This window comes from Aethalodelphis obliquidens, unplaced genomic scaffold (assembly GCF_003676395.1).
Source record: "Aethalodelphis obliquidens isolate GAN/ISIS:26980383/991018 unplaced genomic scaffold, ASM367639v1 scaffold5, whole genome shotgun sequence".
Classification (NCBI taxonomy): domain Eukaryota; kingdom Metazoa; phylum Chordata; class Mammalia; order Artiodactyla; family Delphinidae; genus Aethalodelphis; species Aethalodelphis obliquidens.
Window position 1 is genome coordinate 75,252,238 of NW_020837949.1, and position 7,363 is coordinate 75,259,600.

General features: G+C 39.1%; 1 pseudogene; it reads left to right on the forward strand.

Annotated features, from left to right (window-relative positions):
- The first annotated feature begins 4,611 nt into the window (after positions 1-4,611).
- LOC113618487 (ATP synthase subunit alpha, mitochondrial pseudogene) lies at positions 4,612-6,081 on the forward strand (annotated as a pseudogene).
- Positions 6,082-7,363: the final 1,282 nt, after the last annotated feature.

Genomic DNA, 7,363 nt, shown 5'->3' on the forward strand with positions numbered 1-7,363 from the left:
GATGTAAAATATATTTCTTTGGTAGGTTGAGGTTAAAAAAAGTTTTGAAGGCCACTGATATAATTATACAGATTATAATTTACACAGAGCTGTTCTCATTTTGCTTGATTTAAGAAGACAAATAATTGGAACAGAATTGTAGTTTGCTGCTAAGCAGCAAGGAAATAACAGAATTCTATGCCAGAAAAGCTGTATAGGACTCCCCCCACTGCAACCCCGGTTGGGGAGGTAATTAGAAGAAACTAAAATACATCTGCTTTACTAATCAAGTCATGTCCTGGGAGGTCCTTGGTCAATTTTTTTTTTTTTTCCTTTGACCATGCCGCATAGCATGCGGGATCTTAGTTCCCTGACCGGGGATCGAACCCCTGCCCCCTGCCGTGGAAGCATGGAGCCCTAACCACTGAACCGCCAGGGAATTTCCTGGTCAAATTTTTCTTTATAAGCTTCCCTCCTCTCATACTGTGCAATTAATGATTTTCTCATTTCTTATAGGAAACAAATGGCACTGTCAAATTATGACTATCAACTAATGTTTTTAAGTCACACCAAGAACTGTGCACATGCTATCATGAAGACAAATTTTACATATTGCTTAAAAGGAACGAAAATTTATATTGTTCACATTCCTGTAACAAGTCCCTCTCTTTCTTCAAATTATGCTTGCTACTTAATATATCTACCTGAGGAAAGCTTCCTCACTGAACCTATTTCAAACGAGGCGACAGAGCTTTACATTTATTTTACTATGAAAAGTTCATCCATACAGCAAGGTTGAAAGGATATGCCCACCATCTTGATTCTACCATAAATTCTTTTGTTATACTCTGCCACATCTATCAATTAAACCATTTTATTTTTTTATGCTCTTTGAAACAAATTACAGTTTTCAGCCACTTTTCCCTAAGTACTATAACATGCATGTCATTAACTCAAGTTTAGTATTTAAAATTTCTTCCCTAGATGTAAAGTTTATATACAATGAAATGCACACATTTTTAGCATACATTAGCTGAGTTTTGACAAATTCATTAGCCTGCTCCCCAAACTTCCGTTAATATGTAGAACACTACCATCCCACCAAAAAGGCCCCTTATATGGTCCCTAATCAAATCCTACCCCACCCCAAGGCAGTTTTTTCCACCATAGATTAATTTTGCCTTTTCTAGAATTTCATATAAATGGAACCATACCGTGTGTGCTCTTGTTTCTGGCTGCTTTCACTCATCATAATGTTTCTGATTTTCATTTACGTTGTTGCGTATGTAATTTGTTTAATGCTGAGTAGCATTTCATTATATGAACGTAACACAGTTTGTATATTTCTTCTCCTATTGGTAAACATTTGGGCTCTTTCTAGTTTAGGGCTATTATGATAAAACTGCCGTGAATGTTCTTTTTTAAAAATATTTATTTATTTATTTATTTGGCTGCATTGGATCTTAGTTTCTGCACGTGGGATGCATTGTTGCAGTGCGCCAGCTCAGTAGTTGCAGCACACGGGCTCTAGAGTGCACGGGCTCGGTAGTTGTGGCACGTGGGCTTAGCTGCCCCACAGCGTGTGGGATCTTAGTTCTCTGACCAGGGATTGAACCCGCGTCCCCTGCATTGGAAGACGGATTCTTAGCCACTGCGCCACCAGGAATTCCCATGAACATTCTTATAGAAGTCTTTTTTGTGAACATAAATTTTCATTTCTTTTGGATAGATACCTAGGAGTGACATTACTGGGTCGTATGGTAAGTGTGCTAAGAAATACACGGTGTCTTCCAAAGTGGTTGTGCATTTGGCACTCTCACTGGCAGTAGAGTTTTGATTAGATGTCTCCATGCTTGCCCACACTCAGGGAGGTAATAGCAGGGCCATAACACCTCACTCCTTTGAAACAGTTGCTCCGTTGTGCCCACAGGACATAGTTGTAGATGGTGAGCAAACACGTAACGTCGTGTGAGTGGAGGTCCCGAACTGTTCATGCACACACGGGAAAAAAGAAAGTTCTACCAGCAGAAGGATGAAAAAGCATTGTCTTCAAGACAGAGAATAAAGGGACTAATAGAAGGACCCTTGGACCAGTCTCTGTCTGTTGGTGTCCCCAAACTTATCTCATTGCTAATTTAAAGAAAGTGAGGCCTAGCCCAGAGGAGAGAGTAACTCTGGCAATATTCTAAACCAAGTTGCTGCCTATTTCCCTGGGAATAATTGTGTGTGTGTGTGTGTATAATTGTTTTCTTGTACTGTAGATTTACTGCACAACTCTCAGGTACCTGTAGAATGGGTTTTTAATTTCTATTCCATATTCCTGTCAGTTTGCATGTTTTTCTTTATTCTGTTAATATGGTGAACTGCATTGATTGATTTTCAAATATTAAACTAACATTGCATTAAATGTTGTAATGTGTTATTTATTTTTTATGTTATTGGATTCAATTTGCTACTATTTTGTTTTAGGGGTTTTTAAATCAATAGATTTATGAGATTTATGAAAAAAATTGGTCTGTAATTTTCTGTCCTTGTAAGTCCTTCAGTTTTGATATTGAGTTTATTCTGATATCATAAGACAACTTGAAAAGTATTCTCTATAAGAGTGTGTGTAAGATTGATATTATTTCTTTGTTAATTTAGAAGTCACTAGTGAAGTGATATGGCCTGGAGATTTCTTTTGGGGAAGGTCTTTAATTATGGGTTCATTTTCTTTCATAGGTATAGGGTTATTTAGATTTACTTTTAATTTTTGTGTTAGTTTTAGTAAGTTGGTTTTTCTTTGTTTTTCTTGTCCATTTAAATTTTCAAGTTTATTGGCATAAAATTGTTGGTAATATCTTATTGTCCTTTTTATATCTACTGCATGGTTTGTAATGATGTTGCCTTTCATTTATTATTAGTTTTTGCTTTGCTCTTCAATTATTTCTTAGATAAAAGGTAGCATTTTTGGGCTTCCCTTGTGGCGCAGTGGTTGGGAGTCTGCCTGCCGATGCAGGGGACACAGGTTCGTGACCCGGTCTGGGAGGATCCCACATGCCGCGGAGCGGCTGGGCCCGTGAGCCATGGCCGCTGAGCCTGCGCGTCCGGAGCCTGTGCTCCGCCACAGGAGAGGCCGCAACAGTGAGAGGCCCACGTACTGCAAAAAAAAAACAAAACAAAAAACAAAGGTAGCATTTTATGCCCACTGTCTGACATGATTTATATATTTAAAAATATATTCTGGAGATCACTTCATAGCAGTATTCAAGAGTCTTTCTCATTTTTAAACGTTGCACAGGACTTCATTGTGTGGCTGTTCATGCCTCCAGTCCCCTTTTAATGAATATTTGGTTTGTTTCCAGTCTTTTTACTGTAACAAATAGTGCTGAAGGGAATACCTTTGTATGTATGTATTAAAACAAACTTGCTGGTTATGATCTCATTTATATGTGGAATCTCAAACAAAAACAAAAACCAAGTTCATAGAACAGATTGGTGGTTGCTAGAGGCGGGAGTTGGAGGGTGGGCAGATGGGTAAAGGGAGTCGAAAGGTACAAATTTCCATTTATAAAATAAATAAGTCGTGGTGATGTAGTGTACAGCATGGCGAGTATAGTTAATAATACTGTATTGCATGTTTGAAAATCCCTAGGGGAGTAGTAAATCATCAAAGCTCATGTCACGAAAAAAATTCCGTAACTATGTATGGTGGTGTATGTTAACTAGACTTGCTGTGGTGATCATTTCACAGTGTATACAAATATCGAATCATTATGTTATGTACCTAAGTTGTATGTAATGTACCTAACATATAAAGTTGTATGTCAGTTATACCTCAATAAAAAATTAATTAAAAAAATTTTTTGCTAGTGTTATCTTTGGGATAGATTTCTAGAAATGGGATTTCCTAAAAATGGGGGAGGGGCAATAACTATAGATTAAATTTAAGAGCTTTACCAACCAAATACGGTAGATGATCCTTGATTGGATCCTGCTATGAAAAAGTGAGCTATAAATAACACTGAGGATGTGGGTAAATTTAAATATAGAATGGGTGTGAGTTGAAACTAGAGAGCTATTTTCATGTTGGGGAGGCAATACCATTGTATTTAGATAGAATTTTTTTTTTCTTTTAGAAGTGTAAAGTATTTTGGCATAAAATGTCATAATGTGTGACACTTACTTTGAAACAACTCAACCAGAATAATAAAAAATGAAATAGATTGATAAATCAATAAAGCTATTATGACAGAATGTTAACAGTGGCTGAATCTCAGTGGATTTATAGGCGTTCATTGTACTATTTTTTTCTACTTTTGTATATGTTTGTAAATTTCATAATAAAAAGTAAAAAAATTAAATTATACAAGCCCATATATTATGTATCTAGTGAGTTATTCTTGCATTATTTTATCTTTACATGTGACTTTATCTGTAGTAAGGATTATTTCTTAGAAACATTTTGTCTGATACTAATATAATTATCTCATAATCCTCTTACATAGTATCTCAAGATACTGGTGTAATTTCTTTTGGTTAATATTTGCTTGGAAGTCGGTCCAGAGATTGCAGCTGCAGAGGAACCACCCAAGGAGAGCTGCAAAGATGCTGTCTGGACACATGGCCTTGGGCTGTGGCTTGCACCCTCCCTTGGCAGGCCAGACTGGTCTTCAGAATGCTTTGGGATCATCCTTCATTGCCACAGGGAACCTCCATGCCTCTTAACACTTGTCTTCAGACGACTGGCACTGCTGAGGTATCCTCTGTTCTTGAAGAGCGTAATCTTGGAGCCAAAACCTCTGTTGACTGTGAAGAAACAGGTGTGTCTCAAGTATTGGTGATAGTATTGGTTGCATACATGGGCTGAGGAATGTTCAAGCAGACGAAATGGTAGTGTTTTCTTCAGGCTTAAAGGGTATGTTTCAACTTGGGAACTGACAGTGTTGGTTTTGTTGTGTTTGGACATGATAAACATTAAGGAAGGAGATACTGTGAAGAGGACGGGAGCCATTGTGAATGTTCTAGTTGGTGAGAAGCTACTGGGTTGTATAGTAGATGCCCTTGGTAACGTCACTGATGGCAAGGATCCAGTTGGTTCCAAGACCCAATGGTGAGTTGGCCTGAAAGCCCCTGGCATCATTTCTCCAATCTCTGTGCAGAAACCAGTGCAGACTGGCATTAATGCTGTGGATAGCTTGGTGCTGATTGGTTGTGGTCAGTACAGGCTGACGATTGGTGACTGACAGACTGGCAGAACATCAATGATTGACATAATTATTAACCAGAAACATTTCAGTGATGGATCTGATGGAAAGAAGAAGCTATACTATATCTACACTGCTGTCGGTCAGAAGAGATCCACTGTTGCCCAGTTGGTGAAAACACGTACAGATGTGGATGCCACGAAGAACACCAGTGTGGTTTCAACCACTGCTGCTGACACTGCCCTCCATCAGTGCCTGACTCCTTATTCTTGCTGTGCTGTGGGAGAGCATTTTAGGGATAATGGCAAACATGCTTTGATCATCTGTGATGAATTATCCAAGCAGGCTGGTGCCTCTGCTGGTCTGCAGACCACTCAGCTACTCGTGAGGTCCAGCCTGATGATGTGTTCTACTTACACTCCTGTCTACAGGGGAGCAGACACAATGGACGATTCTTTTGGTGGTGGCTCCTTGACTTCTTTACCAGAAACACAAGCTGGTGATGTGTCTGCTTACATTCCAACGAATATCGTTCCTATCAGTGATGGACAGATCTTCTTGGAAACAGAATTGTTCTACAAAGGTATCTGCCCTACCATTTACATTGTTTTTTCTGTGTCCTACGTCAGAAATGCTGCCCACACCAGGTCTGTGAAGCAGGGCCAGGCACCATGAAGTCGAAATTGGCTCCTATGGTGAGGTTGCTGAGTTTGCCCAGTTCAGTTCTGACCTCCATGCTTCTACTCGAGAACTCTTGAGTCGTGGTGAGTATCTGAGTTGCTGAAGCAGGGACAATATCCTATGGCTGTTGAAGAACTCGCAGCTCTTACGCTGGGGTAAGTGAGTATCTTGGTAACTGGAGCTGTTTCTGTTTGTGTGTGTGTGTTTTGTTTTTGGTTTTGCTGAAGTATTTAAAAGCAAACCTTAGATGGCATGCTATTTTACCCAGCCACTTCATTATGCTTTGAAAGACAAAATTTTTTTCCTTAGGTAACTGCAAATCCATTTTTACATCTAACAAAGGAAATAAAACATTTCTGAGGTTTTAATATAAACTATTAACATTTCTCCAATTGTCTCAAGAAATGCCTTTTTACAATTACGTTTTTCAGTTCAGAGTCCAAACAAGGTCCACATCTTGAATTTGGTTCTTAGGGTCTCTAGGATCTCTTTTCATCTGGAGGACTGCTCCTTTTCCCCTCCCTTATTCCATTTACTCCTTTTTTTTTTTTTTTTGTAGTACGTGGGCCTCTCACTGTTGTGGCCTCTCCCGCTGCGGAGCACAGGCTCCGGACGCGCAGGCTCAGCGGCCATGGCTCACGGGCCCAGCCACTCCGTGGCATGTGGGATCTTCCCGGACCGGGGCACGAACCCGTGTCCCCTGCATCGGCAGGCAGACTCTCAACCACTGCGCCACCAGGGAAGCCCCTCCATTTACTTCTTGAAGAAAGTGGGTCAGTAGTCCTGCTGTTTAGAAGTGAGATCTAAAGACTCGATTAAATTCTGTTTCAAGTTTTGACGAGACTAGCTGTAGGTGATGTTACAGACTTTATATTGCTTCATCACCTGGAGAACCACATAGTGTCAGGTTGTCTCACGTTTGTAGTAATGCTTAATTCAGGTGGTGACAGCGTAGTTCCTTCATTGTGAAGTTTCCCAACAGTCTTTTAACTAATGATTTTAATATCTATTGATGACTATTGTCTGATTCATTTTGAAATAGGGGTTGCAAGATGGTGATTTTCTAATTTGATCATTACTTCTACATTTATTAGCTAGAAGTCTTCTGTATAGAAAATCTTTTCTGCATCCTTTAGGCTTATTTGGTTACCCTGAAATACTGTTCATACCGAAAAGACAGGAAAGATCTTTAATTATTTGCTTTAAATTATCCAATTTCAGAGTAATGTGTTGGTTACCTAGCAACCTCCATGCTGTCCAAAGAATCTCTCTCTCTGTCTTTTTCCTTTTTTGCATGTCACTACGAACTCATGGCTTTACACATTCAATGTATTTCTATCAGTTGCAGTTGTTTGATACTCACATTATTCTATTTTGGCCACAAGGGGGAACATTTTGATATTTTCTGTATTTATTTAATATGGCAATATTAGCTTTTGATAGCTTCCTTGCTTTCTATCATAATGTGGTACCCCAAGCTTAGTTGGTACATTTCCTGGAATTGACTGTTGATAAAA